This window comes from Ranitomeya imitator, chromosome 3 (genome assembly GCF_032444005.1).
Source record: "Ranitomeya imitator isolate aRanImi1 chromosome 3, aRanImi1.pri, whole genome shotgun sequence".
Lineage (NCBI taxonomy): Eukaryota > Metazoa > Chordata > Amphibia > Anura > Dendrobatidae > Ranitomeya > Ranitomeya imitator.
In genome coordinates this window covers 57570944-57591106 of record NC_091284.1, presented here as the reverse complement: position 1 = coordinate 57591106, position 20163 = coordinate 57570944, and the positions used below count along the sequence as shown (strand labels likewise).

General features: G+C 46.3%; 1 protein-coding gene across 2 annotated transcripts in view; it reads left to right on the top strand.

The window, feature by feature from the left end:
* Positions 1-20163, top strand: part of CHODL (chondrolectin) — a 148878-nt gene that overhangs the window by 98131 nt on the left and 30584 nt on the right. The window lies entirely within an intron of this gene.

The window sequence follows — 20163 nt, the reverse complement described above, 5'->3', positions numbered from 1 at the left end:
CAGCTTCCTATGACTTACATGTCCATATATATGACTTAGGAGAGTTGATTCTACTGACAGATTTCCTGTCAATTCCAATTGACTGTGGCTTACATGTCATTAAAATGCTCTTAGGTCTCTCCAACTGCAAACCATAATAAGCAGAAGGAAGAGTTAAAAGAAATGACCTATCTGTCTTAGTTCCTTACCTAGTTCTTTACGCCATCGCCTGGCTCTTTGCAGCTAACAGTTCTCTGCAATAGTGTTCAGTCCTTTCAGCACATAGGACAACAGATTAATTGATGTGCAATGTCTTCCATGTGACTGTGTGGGTCTCGGCAATGATTGAATTGAGGAATGATTCAAGTGAAGGACCAGGAGATGAGACAGAGGTGTTGTAAAGAGTAGGGAGGACCTAGAATAGGTGAGTATTTTTTTTTTTATTTCATCCTTCAAGGACTCACAAAAATCCAGCGAAGTCAAATTCAGAAAAATTTGGATTCACTGGAATCCAAAATTTTGGGGAAATTTGTAACAAAACTGATTCATAACAAAGTTGATTTACTTATCTTTATTCTGCCCTTGTAGTCAACATAGTACAAAAAATGTGCTGCTTAGCAAAAATGATCAGTGTCAAAATTCAGCGGACTCAGGCTAGTGAGTCTAATTTATCCAATAGTGGTTGATCCCCGTCTTATTAGGCCTTAGAATTGCCGTTGTGTACGCGGTCATGTCAATTACTATAAATAGGGGAGGGAGGAGGCGGAGGTGCTCTCCTTAGAAATATACGGGACTCATAACTATAAGTCCACTGTACTCTGGCTGTGAACTGCGCAGCATATTTTGTCTTCTAAGAATACCGACCTGAATCTGCTGCTCTCCAGCACGTAAGCTGACAGATCTGCTTTTAATAAGTCAATTACTGCATTCATTGTAGCATAACAAGTTAACTGAGTTTATTATAACATGTTATTAAGAAATTCTTACAACTGCAGATGGAAGGCAGATTACTGTTGCCTCATTCAGCGATTATCCACTAAACATTTATTTTTAGAACAATTTAACAAATATATGTTTTTAATTTTAAAATTTGGAAACAAGCAGTAAAGGAGAAATGAAAGGGACCCGGAGATTATTTCATAAGATGTTTTCATGCATTTTCCTACAGTGACACATTATTAGCTCAGTGTATGTATTTTGCAGCTACAGTGAAGGAAAGAAGTATTTGATCCCTTGCTGATTTTGTAAGTTTGCAAAGACATGAACAGACTCTAATTTTAAGGGTAGGTTAATTTTAACATTGAGAGATAGAATATCAAAAATAAAATCCAGAAAATTATATTGTCTAAATTATATTAATTTATTAGCAGTTTGCAGTGAGTAATAAGTATTTGATCCCATTGGCAAACAAGACTTAATACTTGCTGGCAAAACCCTTGTTGGCAAGCACAGCAGTCAGATGTTTTTTGGAGTTGATGATGAGGTTTGCGCACATGTCAGGAGGAATTTTGGTCCACTCCTCTTTGCAGATCATCTCTAAAAGATGAAATTGATAAGAGTGGTGCTGTGTAGGGTTGAGCGAAATGGATCAGTCAATTTCAGAAATCGACGACTTTTGGCAAAGTCGGGTTTTGTGAATCCTGACCCGATCCCACAGTGGGATCGGCCATGAGGTCGGCGATCTGCGCGCCAAAGTCGCGTTTTGTGTGATGCTTTAAGCGCCATTTCTCAGCCAATGAAGGTGCACGCAGAGTGTGGGCAGCGTGATGACATAGGTCTCGTCCTCACCATCTTAGAGAAGGACATTACAGTGATTGGCTTGCTTTCTGCGGCGTCATAGGGGCTATAATGGGGCGTACACACCGACCGCCATCTTACTTCTGCCGATCTGAGCATAGGGAGAGGTTGCTGCAGCTTCGTCAGAAGAGGGAGGGAAGATTAACCCCCAAACCGCTTGTGCTGTAGCGATTTCCACTGTCCAACACCACCTTTTCTTTGCAGGGACAGTGGATTTTTTTTTGGGTGCATCAGCTCTGTAGCTTCTTAGGCTGCATTTTAAGGCTCCCTGATAGCTGAATTGCTGTGTGTACGCCTCTGTGCAAACCAATTGCTTTTTTCAAAGCAAAAATCCTGTTGCTTCTTTCTGCACAGTTCTGTTGTTTCTTTGTCCACAGTCTTTTGTGTGCACTGTGCAGCAGTCCTTTTTTATTGCTGTCCTTTGATCTTTGTAGGGAGATTGAAATTCTACTACATCCCTTGTATTTTTTGATATATCTGCCAGCCACGTTCTGCCTTGTCCATTGTGTGGTGTAATACACAGTGACTTTTTTTTCCCCTGCAGTCTCCCGTCCAATAAAAAAAAGGAAGCTTTACATTGCCACTAAGTGGATCTACGTGAGTTCTGTGTGGCGTATATCTGCCAGCCATGTTCTGCCTTGTCCATTGTGTGGTGTAATACACAGTGCCTTTATTTTTTCCTGCAGTCTCCCATCCCCCCCCCAAAAAGGGAGCTTTACTTTGCCACTAAGTGGATCTACGTGAGTTCTGTGTGGCGTATATCTGCCAGCCACGTTCTGCCTTATCCATTGTGTGGTGTAATACACAAGGCCTATTTTTTCCTGCAGTCTCCCCCCAACAAAATAAAAAGGGAGCTTTAAATTGCCACTAAGTGGATCTACGTGAGTTCTGTTTGGCGTATATCTGCCAGCCACTTCTGCCTTGTCCATTGTGTGGTGTAATACACAGGGCCTGTTTTTTCCTGAAGTCTCCCCCCAACAAAATAAAAAGGGAGCTTTAAATTGCCACTAAGTGGATCTACGTGAGTTCTGTTTGGCGTATATCTGCCAGCCACGTTCTGCCTTGCCCATTGTGTGGTTTAATACACAGGGCCTATTTTTTCCTGCAGTCTCCCATCCCCCCAAAAAAGGGAGCTTCAAATTGCGACTAAGTGGATCTATGTGAGTTCTGTTTGGCATATATCTGCCAGCCATGTTCTGCCTTGTCCATTGTGTGTTGTAATACACAGGGCCTGTTTTTTCCTGCAGTCTCCCCCCAACAAAAAAGGGAGCTTTAAATAGCCACTAAGTGGATCTACGTGAGTTCTGTTTGGCGTATATCTGCCAGCCACGTTCTGCCTTGTCCATCATGTGATGTAATACACAGAGCCTGTTTTTTCCTGCAGTCTCCCGTCCCCCCAAAAAAGGGAGCTTTAAATTGCCACTAAGTGGATCTACGTGAGTTCTCTTTGGCGTATATCTGCCAGCCACGTTCTGCTTTGTCCATTGTGTGTGGCCTGTTTTTTCCTGCAGTCTCCCGTCCCCCCCAAAATAGGGAGCTTTAAATTGCCACTAAGTGGATTTATGTGAGTTCTGTTTGGCATATATCTGCCAGCCACGTTCTGCCTTGTCCATTGTGTGGTGTAATACACAGGGCCTGTTTTTTGCAGCAGTCTGCCCCAACAAAAAAATGGAGCTTTAAATAGCCACTAAGTGGATCTACGTGAGTTCTGTTTGGCGTATATCTGCCAGCCACGTTCTGCCTTGTCCAACATGTGTTGTAATACACAGAGCCTGTTTTTTCCTGCAGTCTCCCGTCCCCCCAAAAAAAGGAGCTTTAAATTGCCACTAAGTGGATCTATGTGAGTTCTGTTTGGCGTATATCTGCCAGCCATGTTCTGCCTTGTCCATTGTGTGGTGTAATACACAGGGCCTGTTTTTTCCTGCAGTCTCCTCCCAACAAAAATAAAGGGAGCTTTAAATGGCCACTAAGTGGATCTACGTGAGTTCTGTTTGGCGTATATCTGCCAGCCACGTTCTGCCTTGTCCATTGTGTGTTATAATACACAGGGCCTGGTTTTTCCTGCAGTCTCCCCCCAACAAAATAAAAAGGGAGCTTTAAATTGCCACTAAGTGGATCTACGTGAGTTCTGTTTGGTGTATATCTGCCAGCCACGTTCTGCCTTGTCCATTGTGTGGTTTAATGCACAGAGCCTGTTTTTCCTGCAGTCTCCACCCAACAAAATAAAAAGGGAGCTTTAAATTGCCACTTAGTGGATCTACGTGAGTTCTGTTTGGTGTATATCTGCCAGCCACGTTCTGCCTTGTCCATTGTGTTGTGTAATACACAGGGCCTGTTTTCTCCTGCTGTCTTCCCGCCAAAAAAGGAGATATAAATTCTCCAATAGTTTATATACACCTTCTACTTTGTGTAACGGTATCATATAACGCTTGTTATTTTGGTAACATTTCCGCAAAAATGAGGAAGTCTGGTGGAAGAGGCCGTGGGCAGTCGTTGCCAGCTGGTACTGATGGTGGGGGTGGTAGTTGAGCATCCGGTGGTACTGGGAAAAACAAGATAGCACCAAATGCTCGAGGTGTAGAGGCAGCATCATCGTCTGGCTACAAAAGGCCTCAAAGGCTCCCTTATCTGGGAGTAGGAAAGCAGCTTTTAAAGCCGGAGCAGCAGGAACAAGTTTTGGCTTTCCTTGCTGACTCAGCCTCCACCTCTTTCACCTCCTCTTCAGAAGCTTTGAAATCTAAATCCAGCAAGTCGACAGTGGATGCTCCAGGACCAGAAAAAGTTGCTTCCTTGTGTTTTTCGCCCAAAACAAAAGTGAAGGATGTGGCAGGCAACACTACACTTTACTCCATGGAGCTCTGTACACATACAGTGCCTGGGTTAGAGAGGGAAATTGTTAAAAGCCCATTACAGGAAGAATCAGACATGGAGTGCACAGATGCACAGCCACAGCTTGATTATTATGCTGTTCCATTGACTCAGATCACAACTTTGCCCTTGCAGTGTACTGAGCCCGAATCTGACCCTGATGAGACTATGGTGCCCAGTCCCGAACGCTATGGCACCTTACACGGTGACACAGAGGACGGTGCACATGACATTGAAGAGGAGGTGATAGATGACCCAGTTGTTGACCCAGATTGGCAGCCATTGGGGGAAGAGGGTGCTGCAACCTGGAGCTCAGAAACGGAGGAGGATGATCTGCAGCAGCCATCTACATCGCAAAAGTTGTCATCTGGCAGGCCCGCATCAGGCCCAAAACGTGTGTCAAAAACCACAACAGGTGTAGGACAGCGTTGCAATCCGGTGGCAGTAGCACGGCATGCAAAGCCTGAAAAGGTATTCCATAGTAGGACAAGTGCAGTGTGACAATTTTTTAACTAAGATCCGAATGATCAGTCCAAAGTTATATGTAAGAAATGCTCCAAGACCTTTAGCAGAGGGAAGAATGTTCATAATTTAAATACAACGTGCATGCGTAGACATCTAACCAGCAGGCACTTGGAAGCATGGACTAACTACCAAACATCCCATACCATTGGTGCATCTGCTCATATTGAAGCTAGTCAGCAACGCAACATTGCTTCCCTAACTGGAAGCCCTCCGGTTATAACACCACCAGTAGCAAATGTGGAGGTATTGCCGCAAGGCCAAAGCAGTCAGGGAATCGCAAGGTTCTTGGTTGGAAACACTGTAGGTAGGCCCATATCAAGAATATCATTGCCAAGCCTCTCTCAATCTGCCATGTCCACCACCACGCCCGCTAGTTCCACCATATGCAGCTCTCCAGTCCAGCTCAGCCTAAAAGAGACTCTCGATAGGAAAAGAAAGTACTCTTCCTCTCATCCGCGTACACAGGGTTTGAATGGCTACATTGCTCGACTAATCTCGTTAGAGATGATGCCCTACTGTTTGGTTGAAAGCGAAGCTTTCAAAGCCCTGATGGCATACGCAGTACCACGCTATGACCTACCCAGTCGACACTTCTTTGCAAGAAAAGCCATCCCACCAATCCACCAACATGTCAAAGAACGCATTGTCCATGTACTCAGGCAATCGGTCAGTAGAAAGGCGCACCTCACAACAGATGCATGGACCAGTAGGCATGGCCAGGGACATTACCTGTCCATTACCGCACACTGGGTTAATGTGGTGGATGCAGGGTCCACAGGGGACAACAATACTGGCACAGTTCTGCCTAGCCCATGGTCTAGGAAACAGTTGGCTGTAGGTGTTTGCTCCTCCTCCTCCTCCTCCTCCAGAAGCGAAAGTTCGTCCACAGAGTGCAGTCGCACGACCACTCCATCCGCAGCTGTCAGTGTTGCACCTGTGGTGTCCCATTATGGAACAGCTAGTGGGAAGCGTCAACAGGCTGTGCTGCAAATGAAGTGTTTGGGCAACAACAGACACACCGCGGAAGTACTGAAAAACATACCTTGCCTGGCTCACACATTGAACCTGGTAGTGCAGTGCTTCCTCAAGAATTACCCAGATTTATCAGCCCTGCTCCTGAATGTGCGCAGACTTTGCTCGCACATCTGCCGGTCGCCCGTACACTCCAGCCGTATGCTGAACCATCAGCGATCGCTGAATCTTCACCGGCACCGCCTAATAATCGACATGGCAACAAGGTGGAACTCCACACTGCACATGCTTCAGAGGCTGTGCGAACAGAGGCATGCTGTCATGTATTTGTGGGAGGATACACATACATGGGCAGGCAGTTGGATGGCAGACATGGAGTTGTCTGGTGTGCAGTGGTCGAAGCTCCAAGACCTCTGTCAAGTCCTTCAGTGTTTTGAGGAATGCACATGGCTGTTCAGTGCGGATGATGCCATCATAAGCATGAGCATCCCACTAATGCGTCTGCTGATGCAAAGTTTGATGCACATCAAGGAGCAGGTGTCTGCGGCCGAGGAGGAGGGAAGCCTTGATGACAGTCAGCCATTGTCTGCTCAGGGAACTTTCTGGACGAGGTGGCGGATGAAGAGGAGGAGGAGGATGATGGGGCTGAATATTTATGGGAGGAGGATGCTTCACAGGGGGCAATAGAAACTGGTGGCATTGCAAGGTCAGGTACAGGGTTTTTGCGGGCCACAAGTGATGTAGATTTTCAAGAAAGTGCTCCTCAACCCAGCACAAGCAGTGAATTGACACCTGAAACTTTGGCCCACATGGTAGAGTATGCCTTGCATATCCTAAAATGGGACATCCGCATTATCAAAATGATGACCGATGATGATTACTGGTTAGCATGCCTCCTGGATCCACTATACAAAGGCAAATTACAAAGTATCATGCCACATGAGAACCTTGAGCAAATATTGGCAACCAAACAAGCAACTCTTGTAGACCGTTTGGTTCTGGCATTCCCAGCACACAGCGGCGCTGATGGTTCTCACACGAGCTATAGGGGGCAACATGGCAGAGGTGTTAGAGGTGCACAAAGCTGAAGTGGTGTTGGACAGAGGGGATTTATGACCAGGTTGTGGAGTGATTACACAATGACCACAGACACTACAGGTACTGCTGCATCGATGCAAAGTGACAGGAGACAGCATTTGTCCAGTATGGTTACCAACTATTTTTCCGCCATTATCGATGTTCTCCCTCACAGGTCATTCCCCTTTGATTACTGGGCATCTAAACTAGACACCTGGCTCGAATTGGCAGAATATGCATTACAGGAGCTCGCTTGCCCAGCTTCTAGTGTGCTATCAGAAAGAGTCTTCAGTGCTGCTGCTTCAATACTGACCAAAGAAAGACACGTCTGGCTCCCTGAAATGTTGATGATCTAACCTTCATTAAAATGAACCAATCATGGATTTCAAATTATTTTGCCCCACCTTCACCTGCAGACACGTAGCTTGCCTGAAAAATTGCTTGTACTTGGCCTCCTCTTACTGACTGCTCCAATTCCACCATTTGCAGGTGCCAAATGTCCACCATAGGCCATTTTTATACCTCCCTAAATGGGCTTACTCCCCCCACTGGTCCGTGGTCGCAACTTGGCGCAAGCACCCGTGTGAGTGCCATTTGCCTGGACAGGTGTGTGTGCCCACTCTTGGGCGACGGCACTGGCACAGGGTCCCACATAGTACAATGAAATGTCGGTGGTGGTGCACAACCAATGTCAGACACACCGTCATAATATGAGGGGCCCTGTGCCAGTACTGCCGCCCACGAGAGAGTGATCCCCCCAGCTCGAACAGTGCTCTACCACTTGCAATACTTACCTCTCCCTGCTCCACCACTGTGTAATCTGTGCTGTTAAATCCTTCAATGGCACTGCCATTACAAATTTGTTGCAATGATAGATGATAGTTAAAATATACAGGGGCCCTTGCCTCCATTTAGACCCCTTAATATTTTTTGCCAAATACCACTGTCTGCAACTCTGCAGAGGAACCCACCCCTGTACATCGCTATGCCACCAGTTTATTTATGAACAATTCCTTGGCAGACATTTAGCACAATTTAGTTTTTTGGAATACTAACTGTGTCAGCCACTTATAACAGTTGTCCTCCGCTGAACAAAGCTATGCCACCTGAGTAATCCTGTAACCAATTGTGAACTGCATTTAGCCACCTTTTTTTATTTTAGGCCTCTGTCTGTCTGTCCCCCCCGAAACAAGCTAGGCCGCCTGGTTAGTCATGGTGGCAGTTTTGAACTGCATGAAGCCACCTTTTTTTTATTTTAGGCCTGTCTGTCTGTAAGTCTGTCTGTCTGTGCCACACATTACAACTAGGGTTGAGCGAAACGGATCAGTCATTTTCATAAATCGGCGACTTTTAGGCAAATTCGGGTTTCATGAAACCCGAACCGATCCTACAGTGGGATCGGCCATGTGGTACACGATCAGAGCGCCAAAGTCGCGTTTCATATGATGCTGTCACCGCCGTTTTTCATCCAATGAAGGAGGACGCAGAGTGTGTGGGCAGCGTGATGACATAGGTCTCGGTCCCCACCATCTTTGAGAAGGGCATGGCAGTGATTGGCTTGCTGTCTGTGGCGTCACAGGGGGTATAAAGGGGCGTGCACGCTGACCGCCATCTTACTTCTGCCGATCTGAGCATAGGGAGAGGTGTTGCTGCAGTTAGTCAGAAGCAGGGACAGAGTTAGGGAGGAAATATAAACCCCCAAACCGCTTGTGCTGGAGCGATTTTCACTGTCCCACACCACCTTTTTGTGCAGGGACAGTGGAGGTCGTATTTTAGTGCAGCAGCTGCATAGCTGTGTGCACGGTGCTGTGCAAAACAACTGCTTTTTTTAAAGCAAAATTCCTGTTGCTCCTTTCTGCACAGTTACCTATCTTGTTTATTTGTCCACATTTTTTGTGTTAAGCAGTCCTTTTTATTGCTGCCATACTTGTCCTGAGCTCATTGTAGGGAGCTTGTTATTTTTTTTTTTTAAATAATAATTCCAGCCACTTTCTGGCACGTTCATAGTGTTGTGTTATACCACTGGGCCAGAGTTGTGGTTCTGTGTCTCCCCCCCCAAAAAAAAGGGAGATTAAAATTCGCACACAGTGTATATTCTGCTGTACTGCTAGTGTGTCATATATATCAGGCAGCCACTTTCTGCCTAGTTCATAGTTTACTGTTATACCACTGTGCCAGAGTTGTGCTTCTGTGTCTCCCCCCAAAAAATGTGGAAGTCTGGTGGAAGAGGCCGTGGGCGGGGGTTGTCAGCTGGTACTGATGGTGGTGCTGCATCTGGTGGTAGTGGCAAAAGCACAGTAGCACCTAAGGCTGGAGGTGTTGAGCCTGCGTCATCGTCTGGCTACACAAGGCCTCGAAGGCTCCCTTACCTGGGAGTAGGAAAACAGCTTTTAAAGCCGGAGCAGCAGGAAAAAGTTTTGGCTTTCCTTGCTGACTCAGCCTCTAGCTCTTTGGCCTCCTCTTCCCAAAGTTCAAAATGTCACAGCAGCCAGTCGTCAGTGGATGCTCCCGGTCAGGAACAAAACGTTTCCTTGTGTCCTTCTCCCAAACCAAAAGTGAAGGATGCGTCAGGTGACACAACAGGTTATTTCATGGAGCTCTTTACACATACCGTGCCTGGGTTAGAAAGGGAAATTGTACCCTGCCCATTACAAGAAGAATCGGACATGGAGTGCACTGATGCACAGCCACAGCTAGATTATGATGCTGTTCCATCGAGTCAGATCACGACATTGCCCTCGCAGTTTGCTGAGCCAGAATCTGACCCTGATGAGACTATGGTGCCCTGTCCCGAACGCTATAGCACCTTACACGGTGACACTGAGGAAGGTGCACATGACATTGAGGAGGAGGAGGTGATAGATGACCCAGTTGTTGACCCAGATTGGCAGCCATTGGGGAAGAGGGTGGTGCTGCCACTAGCTTAGAAGCGGAGGAGGGTTATCCACAGCAGCGCCAATCTACATTGCAACAGCTGTCATCTGGCAGGCGCGTATCAGGCAAAAAACGTTTGACAAAACCAGTTTTAGGACAGCGTGGCCATCCTGTGAAAGTTGCACAGCGTGCAATGCCTGAAAAGGAATTCCATAGTAGGAAGAGTGCAGTGTGGCATTTTTTTGACCAAGATCCCAATGATCAGTCAAAAGTGATCTGTAAAAAATGTTCAAAGACCTTTAGCAGAGGGAAGATTCTTAACAATTTAAATACAACGTGCATGCATAGACATTTAAACAGCATGCACTTGCAAGCCTGGACTAACTACCTAACGTCCCGTACCGTTGGTGCACCAGGTCTGAATGATGGTAGTCAGCACTGCAACATTGCTTCCCTCACTGTAAGCCCACCGGTTAGGACACCAGCAGCAAATGTGGAGGGATCGTTGCTAGGCCAAAGCAGTCAGGGAGTCAGAAGGTTATTGCTAAGAAGCACTGTATGTAGGCCAACATCACCAACTCACTCTCAATCTGCCATGTCCACAACCACCACCACCGCTAGTTCCACCATAGGCAGCTCTCCAGTCCAGCTCACCCTAGAAGAGACTCTTGTTAGGAAACGAAAGTACTCATCCTGTCATCTGCGTACAAAGGGTTTGAACGCCCACATTGCCAGACTTATCTCGTTAGAGATGATGCCCTACCGGTTGGTTGAAAGCGAAGCTTTCAAAGCCCTGATGGCCTACGCAGTACCACGTTATGACCTACCCAGTCGCCACTTCTTTGCGAGAAAAGCCATCCCAGCCCTCCACCAGCATGTCAAAGACCGCATTGTCCATGCACTGAGGCAGTCTGTCAGTGGGAAGGTGCACCTCACAACAGATGCATGGACCAGTAGGCATGGCCAGGGACGTTACGTGTCCATCACGGCGCACTGGGTTAATGTCGTGGATGCAGGGTCCACAGGGGACAGCAATAGAGGGACAGTTCTGCCTAGCCCACGATCTAGGAAACAGTTGGCTGTAGATGTTCGCCACCCCACCTCCTCCTCCTCCAGAAGCGAAAGCTCATCCACAGAGCGCTGTCGCACGACCACTCCATCCGCAGCTGCCAGTGTTGCACACGAGGTGTCCCATTACGGAACAGCTAGTGGGAAGCGTCAGCAGGCCGTGTTTGAAATGAAGTGTTTGGGTGACAACAGACACACCGCGGAAGTTCTGGCCGAGTTCTTGCAGCAAGAAACTCAGTCATGGCTGGGCAGTGTACATCTTGAGGCAGGCAAGGTAGTCAGTGATAATGGAAGGAATTTTATGGCTGCCATAGCCCTTTCACAACTCAAACACATACCTTGCCTGGCTCACACTTTGAACCTGGTGGTGCAGTGCTTTCTTAAAAATTATCCAGAGCTACCAGCCCTGCTCCTGAAGGTGCAAAGACTTTGCTCGCACATCCGCCGGTCGCCCGTACACTCCAGCCGTATGCTGAACCATCAGCGATCGCTCAATCTTCCACAGCACTGCCTAATTATCGACGTTGCAACAAGGTGGAACTCCACATTGCACATGATTCAGAGGCTGTGTGAACAGAGGCGTGCTGTCATGTATTTGTGGGAGGATACGCATACACGGGCAGGCAGTTGGATGGCAGACATGGAGTTGTCTGGTGTGCAGTGGTCCAAGCTACAAGACCTCTGTCAAGTCCTTCAGTGTTTCGAGGAATGCACACGGCTGGCAAGTGCAGACGACGCCATCATAAGCATGAGCATCCCACTTATGCGTCTGCTGATGCAAAGTTTGACGCACATCAAGGAGCTGGCGTCTGCAGCCGAGGAGGAGGGAATCCTTGATGACAGTCAGCCATTGTCTGGTCAGGGAACTGTCCAGGACGAGGTGGCGGTCGAAGAGGATGAGGAGGAGGATGATGGGGATGACTATGTATGGGAGGAGGATGATACTCAGGGGCCACTTGAAACTGGTGGCGTTGCAAGGTCAGGTACAGGTTTCTTGCGCGACACTTGTGATGTGGATTTCCAAGAAAGTGCTCCTCAACCCAGCAGGAGCAGTGAATTGACACCAGGAACATTGGCCCACATGGCTGAGAATGCCTTGCGTATTCTAAAAAGGGACCTGTTGTGAATTCTGTTGTCGGGCTCCCTCCTGTGGTCATGAATGGTACTTCGGCTGGTTCTGTCTAAGGACTTCCTCTGGTGGGTGTTTCTGAGTTTCCTTCCACAGGTGACGAGATTAATTCGTTAGCTGGCTGCTCTATTTAACTCCACTTAGATCTTTGCTCCATGCCACCTGTCAATGTTCCAGTATTGGTCTAGTTCTCTCCTGGATCGTTCTTGTGACCTGTCTTCCCAGCAGAAGCTAAGTTCCTGCTTGTATTTTCTTTGGTTTGCAATTTTTCTGTCCAGCTTGCTATTTTTATTGTTGTCTTGCTTGCTGGAAGCTCTGGGACGCAGAGGGAGCGCCTCCGCACCGTGAGTCGGTGCGGAGGGTCTTTTTTGCGCCCTCTGCGTGGTCTTTTTGTAGGGTTTTGTGCTGACCGCAAAGCAACCTTTCCTATCCTCAGTCTGTTCAGTAAGTCGGGCCTCACTTTGCTAAATCTATTTCATCTCTGTGTTTGTATTTTCATCTTTACTCACAGTCATTATATGTGGGGGGCTGCCTTTTCCTTTGGGGAATTTCTCTGAGGCAAGGTAGGCTTTATTTTTCTATCTTCAGGGCTAGCTAGTTCCTTAGGCTGTGCCGAGTTGCATAGGGAGCGTTAGGAGCAATCCACGGCTATTTCTAGTGTGTGTGATAGGATTAGGGATTGCGGTCAGCAGAGTTCCCACGTCCCAGAGCTCATCCTTATTTATCAGTAACTATCAGGTCATTCCGTGTGCTCTTAACCACCAGGTCCATTATTGTCCTGACCACCAGGTCATAACAGGGACCCCCGCATTGTCAAAATGATGACCGATGACGATTACTGGTTGGCCTGCCTCCTGGATCCACGCTATAAAGGGAAAATGCAAAACATCATGCCACATTAGAACCTTGAGCAAATATTGGCTACCAAACAAGCAACTCTTGTAGACCATTTGGTTCAGGCATTCCCAGCACACTGAGGTTGTGATGGTCGTCACACTTGCCGTAGGGGGCAACATGGCAGAGGTGCTAGAGGTGCAGAAATCCGAAGTGGCGTTGGACAGAGGGGTTTTCTGACAAAGTTGTGGAGTGATTTTTCAATGACCGCTGACACAACAGGGACTGCTGCATCTATTCAAAGTGACAGGAGACAGCATTTGTCCAGTATGGTTACAAACTATTTTTCATCCCTTATCGATGTTCTCCCTCACAGGTCATTCCACTTTGATTACTGGGCATCTAAACTAGACACCTGGCCCGAATTGGCAGAATATGCATTACAGGAGCTCGCTTGCCCTGCTGCCAGTGTGCTTTCAGAAAGAGTCTTCAGTGCTGCTGGTTCAATACTGACCGAAAAAAGGACATGTCTGGCTACCCAAAATGTTGATGATCTAACCTTCATTAAAATGAACCAATCATGGATTGCCAATTCTTTTGCCCCACCTTCCCCTGCTGACACGTAGCTTGGGTGATAAATGACTCGCTTTTGCCCTCCTCTTACTGACTTTGCCAATTCCTCCATTTGCAGCTGCTGAATGTCCACCATAGGCCATTTTTATACCTCCCTAAATGGGCTGACTCCCCCCACAGGACCGTGGTCACCACTTGGCACAAGCACCCGTGCAAGTGCCGTTTGCCTGGACAGGTGGGTGCGCCAACTCTACCTCTACTAAACAAAGCTGAGTTTCAATCTACAGGCTTTCGGCCTCTATCAACAATATAAAACTGCATTTGGCCTGGTTCTTGGTTTGGGCCTAGTGACGTCTGCTGCTGCCTCTTGGTTTCCTCAAAGAAACAAAGCTGAGTTTCAATCTACAGGCTTTCGGCCTCTATCAACAATATGAAACTGCATTTGGCCTGGTTCTTGGTTTGGGCCTAGTGACGTCTGCTGCTGCCTCTTGGTTTCCTCAAAGAAACAAAGCTGAGTTTCAATCTACAGGCTTTCGGCCTGTATTTAGAATTTGAAACTGTATTTGCTCTACTAGTTTGGTTGGGCCCAACTAACAGTGTCTGCTGCTGCTTGTTGTTGTCCTCCACTGAACAAAGTAATACTGCTTGTTTACTCCTGTTACCAATTGTTTTCTGCTTTTAGCCTCCTTTTTTTATTTCGGGCCTATATCTGTGTTTCCTCCTCATCCTGCCTATTACCCAGCCACTGCTTGATGGGTCTGCTGGTACATTGACCCAGACCACTACATTCCCCTTGCACTCTACACAGCCAGAATCTGACCCTGCTGAAAGTCAGGTCCCCCTTCCCGCATACTATACCACCTTACACGGGGACAAAGAGGAAGGTGCATATGAAAGTGCAGGTTCCTTCATCAGGTGAGGGGGGGCATACTCGTTGGCGACGTCACTGTCACAGGGCCCGTCATAGTACGCAAAAGTGTCACTGCCGGTGGGAGGCGCCCCTGCCGTCAAACACAACGCCGTACTTTGAGGGGCCCTGTGTCAGTGCCAATGCGAACGAGTGGGCCCCCCTGCTTGCTCTGGATCGCAGCACTTGCAAAGTTGAAATACTTACCTCTCCCTGCTCCACCGCCGTGACGTATTCCACATTTCCTGGGCTCAAGAAAAAATTGAATCAGCTCCCCCCCCCCACAACTTTAGCCAAATGACCCCCAATTTTCAATACCTAACTATTATTATAAGGTTAATTAAGATTGACAAGCTTAAGTAACAAGAATTGATGTTTTTGACATTAAAATGGTCTCTGTAGGTGTTTTTCTGTCCTCCACTCACTGCCGACTTTTTTTCCCCATTGACTTGCATTGGGTTTCGTGTTTTAGTCGGCCCCCCGACTTTTCGCAATGATCGGCCAATTTCACCCGACCCGACTTTTGACAAAGTCGGGTTTCGCGAAACCCGACTCGATCCTGAAAAAGTAAAAGTCGCTCAACCCTAATTACAACTGTCCTCCGCTTTACAAAGCTATGCCGCCTGTGTACTACTCAAACTAATTTTGAACAGACATTAGCCTACTTTTTTTATTTTAGGCCTACTCTGTCTGTCTGAGCCACTTAATACAGTTGTCCTCCTCCGCTGAACCAAGCTATGCCACCTGTGTACTCCTCTGACCAATTTAGAACAGCATTTAGCCTACTTACTTATTTTGTCCTAGTAACTGTGTCAGACTCTCACAACAGTTGTCCTCCACCGCTGAACCCAGCAATGCCGCCTCTGTAGTCCTCTTAGCAATTGTGAACAGAATATAACCTTATTTTTTATTTTAGGCCTACTCAGTGTGTCAAAGCCACTAATTACACTTGTCCTCCTCCACTTAACCACGCTATTCCACCTGTGTACTCCTCATACCAACTCTGAAATGCAATTAGCCACCTTTTTTAATTGTGGGCCTACTCTGTCTCTCTGAGCCACTTATTACAGTTGTCCTCCGCTGAAAAAAGCTATGCCGCCTGTGTACTCCACTTACCTATTTTGAACTGCATTTTGCCTACTTACTTATTAAGGCCTACTAACTGTGTCTGCCTCCCATTACTGTTGTCCTCCACTGAACAAAGCTGAGCCTCAATTTTCATCTGGTGTCAGATATTTAAGTGCATTTGGCCTACTTCTTTGGTTGGGCCTACAAATGGTGTGTGCCGCAGCTTGGTGCTCTCCACAGAATAAAGGTGATCTTAAATTTACAGGCTTTCAGCCTATATCAAATATTAAACTGCATTTGGCCTACTTGTTTGGTTGGGCGTACTAATGGTGTCTGCGGCTGCTTGGTGTTCTCCTCCACTTTACAAAGCTGAGCTTCAATTTTCAGGCTTTCGGCCTACATCACATATTACACAGCATTTGGGCTACTGGTTTGGTTGGGCGTACTAATGGTGTCTGCGGCTGCTTGGTGTTCTCCTCCACTTTACAAAGCTGAGCTTCAATTTTCAGGCTTTCGGCCTACATCACATATTACACAGCATTTGGGCTACTGGTTTGGTTGGGCGTACTAATGGTGTCTGCGGCTGCTTGGTGTTCTCCTCCACTTTACAAAGCTGAGCTTCAATTTTCAGGCTTTCGGCCTACATCACATATTACACAGCATTGGGGATGTTTCTCATACTGTGGAGTCTCGCTCATTGAATATATCAAAATACTGGAATGCTGCCTTATGCTGAAGAAATTAATTTGAAATAGGTGTTCCTGCCGGACAACGACCCAAGCATACCAGCAAGCGGGCAGCGTGCTTCTCCCAGACCAACAAGATTGATGTTATGAAGTGGCCAGCCCAATCCCCAGACCAAAATTCGATTGAGAATTTGTGCAGTGACATAAACATGTTGTTCTGTTACAAAACCTAAGAATCCAAAAGAACTGCGGACTGTAGTCTAGTCAACTTGAGCCAGAATATCTGTTAGCAGGTGTAAGATGTTAGTGGACTCCATGCCACACAGATGTAAAGCAGTTATCAGAAATAAAGGTTATATAGCTAAATATTAGTTTAGTGAAAAACAGAAAAGCTGGAAGCAAATTTCAGTTTATACTGTGAACAAAAGACAAGGAGTCAACTAGTCTGTCAGTAAAACATTTCTAGAAACATTTCTAGAATTTGACCTTTTCTTACTTTTGACTCTGCAAAAACTCTTACTGTTTCTCTTATTCATTCTCGTCTCGACTATTGTAACTCTCTACTAATCAGTCTCCCTCTTACTGAACTCTCCCCGCTCCAATCTGTGCTGAATGCAGCAGCCAGGATAATATTCCTCACTAATCGTTACACCGATGCCTCTACCTTGTGTCAGTCATTACACTGATTACCTATCCACTCCAGAATCCAGTAGAAACTTATTACCCTCATCCTCAAAGCACTCCATGGCTCAGCACCACACTACATCTCCTCCCTGGTCTCAGCCTACCACCCTACCTGTGCCCTCCGCTCCGCTAATGACCTGAGGTTAACTGTTGTGAATTCTGTGGCAGAGCTCCCTCCTGTGGTCACAAGTGGTACTTCGGCTGATTCTCTCTGTAAGCTTCCGTTGGTGGAGGGAAGTGGTACTGCGGCTTCTGAGTTTCCTCCCTCAGGTGATGTGGTGAGGTCGTTAGGTGCTGCTCTACTTAACTCCACCTAGTGCTTTGATCCTGGCTTCCTGACAATGTTCCAGTATTGGACTTGTTTTCCTCCTGGATCGTTCCTGTGGCCTGCTGCTCTGCATAGCTAAGTTTTCCTTTGCTTTTTTGTTTGCTTTTCTTCTGTCCAGCTTATCTATTTGTTTGCTGGAAGCTCTGGGACGCAGAGGGTGTACCTCCGTGCCGTTAGTTCGGTACGGAGGGTCTTTTTGCCCCCTTTGCGTGGTTTTTAGGGTTTTGTGTTGACCGCAAAGTTACCTTTCCTATCCTCGCTCTGTTCAGAAAGTCGGGCCTCACTTTGCTAAATCTATTTCATCTCTACGTTTGTCTTTTCATCTTACTCACAGTCATTATATGTGGGGGGCTGCCTTTTCCTTTGGGGTATTTCTCTGAGGCAAGGTAGGCTTATTTTCTATCTTCAGGCTAGCTAGTTTCTCAGGCTGTGCCGAGTTGCATAGGTAGCGTTAGGCGCAATCCACGGCTGCCTCTAGTGTTGTTGGATAGGATTAGGGATTGCGGTCAACAGAGTTCCCACGTCTCAGAGCTCGTTCTATGTTTTTGGATTATTGTCAGATCACTGTATGTGCTCTGACCTCTATGTTCACTGTGGTACTGAGTTTCCTAATCATAACAGTTAACATCCTCAACAATCAGAACCTCCCACTCCCGTCTCCAAGACTTTTCTCATGCTGCACCAATTCTTTGGAATGCACTACCCAGGTTAATACAATTAATCCCCAATCCGCACTGTTTTAAGCGTGCCCTAAAAATGCATTTGTTCAGACTGTCCTACCGCCTCACCTAATTAACCTAACTCTCCCTGTGTGGCCCATTCAAATAACTTAAACCATAATCAGGTTCCTCGGATCATGTTCTCATACACTTTATGAAGTTAATTAGCCCTCTGTGTCTATACTGTTACATATTTAGGCTGCTAACTGGTTCATGCAGCTTTACATGAACACCTGAGCCTTACACTATGGCTGGTCCGAACAACGAAAGCAATTGTTACCATCCACCTCTCATGTCCCCACTTTTTCCTCATAGATTGTAAGCTTGTGAGCAGGGCCCTCACTCCTCTTGGTATCTATTTTGATCTGTGTTTATTGTTATGCTGTAATGTCTATTGTCTGTACAAGTCCCCTCTATAATGTAAAGTGCCGCGGAATATGTTGGTGCTATATAAATAAAATTATTATTATTATTATATATCTTTATTAAATCATAATCGCAAAAAAGGCAATAATATCTAATACACATAGAGACAAGGTAATTAGTAAAAAAAGACTCAGGTAATTGGAATCTGGGGTCAACACATGACTATAGGTGTAGGGAGAGTGAGTCTCATGGGGGTATCAGTAACCAAATAATTGATGGCATAAAATATATATCTAGAGATGTCTCACAAATACAGGAACAGATGAAAACAACAATAATAATCAGTATAGCCATACTCAGTATAAATTTATGACTCCTGCAGAGTAACATTGTGAACACTTAATCCAGATAACCATCTCACACTAGCGTATTGCATCCGATGCGAGATCATCGGATGCGATATGCTAATGACACTCGGCTCCTGCTCGCAGCAGAGCAGGAGCCGAGAGTCATGCGTCTGTGCTCCGATTCTCTCGCACAGAGAGGATCGGAGCACAGCTGCGGAGGGGGCGGAGAAATGAATTTCTACATCTCCTCCATTGCTGGGGTCCGCTTATAGCGCACATCACTCGGATGTTATCCGAGTGATGTGCGCTGTCTCACTCGCACCCATAGGCTTATATGGGTGCGAGTGAGCCGAGATTTTTCCTCGGTCCGAGACAATCGCAGCATGCTGCGATTGTCTCGGACCGAGGAAATCGGCCGACAAAAAGTCGGCTGCTGGGAGCGGCCCCATATGTTAACATTGGTCCGAGTGCAATGCGATTTTTTATCGCATTGCACTCGGCCGTTTTAAACGCCAGTGTGACGCCGGCCTAACCCATTTATTCCCCTGTCCGGCACCAGACTAGCAGCCCCAATGCACGTTTCGCTTGGGGGGAGGTCTGTCTATACTACACAGTAAATATTCAAGTTTGTAAATGAAAATGCAGACACTGCTATTTTTTGAAGAGCCTATTATTCTTTTTTCTTCATTTTAAGTTTAAAAATTGATATTTTGCTTATGTTTTCATTTGGGATTGAATATTCAGTTCTCAGTGCCTTTGTGTATATGGAAATAAGTGCTATTATGAGAGTTAAGCTTTTTCTCAGTTGTTTTAAACACACTTCTATTATTCCACAACTAACTGATGTCTGGTTTAATAAATACTTGCAGTTACCATGGAATAAAAGTTCTGGAGCATTTCTTTGTAATTTGCTTTTCTCTTTAATTTCTCTTATAAATGCATAAAAATCAACAAACAAGCATTATTAATTCCTTGTCGATGGGATGTTGACAATGTCAGACAGTGTGAAGGACACACCTTATTGTCAAGGAGTTACATACCTTTCTATATTCTTGCGCCATCTGTCTCTAATGTTGGGCACCAGTGCACTACCTTGGCAAGAGGTCCAGACAGTGGAGGGTAAGGTGCTGATGTTATGGCTCGGTTGTGCGTAAGAAGGTGGCGGGGACCCTCATGTACCTTTCCTCTCCCTGATGCTGTTCACCTGTGTCACATGTGGCACCTTGATGTTTTACTTATGTTTTGCATGGTGTGCACTGTAATGTATTTGTCATGTACTGTAATGTGATGTAATGTGCTTCAGTTAGGGATAGATTAGTAAGTAGTGTAGGACCATAGGGAATTACAATACAGGGGGCACAG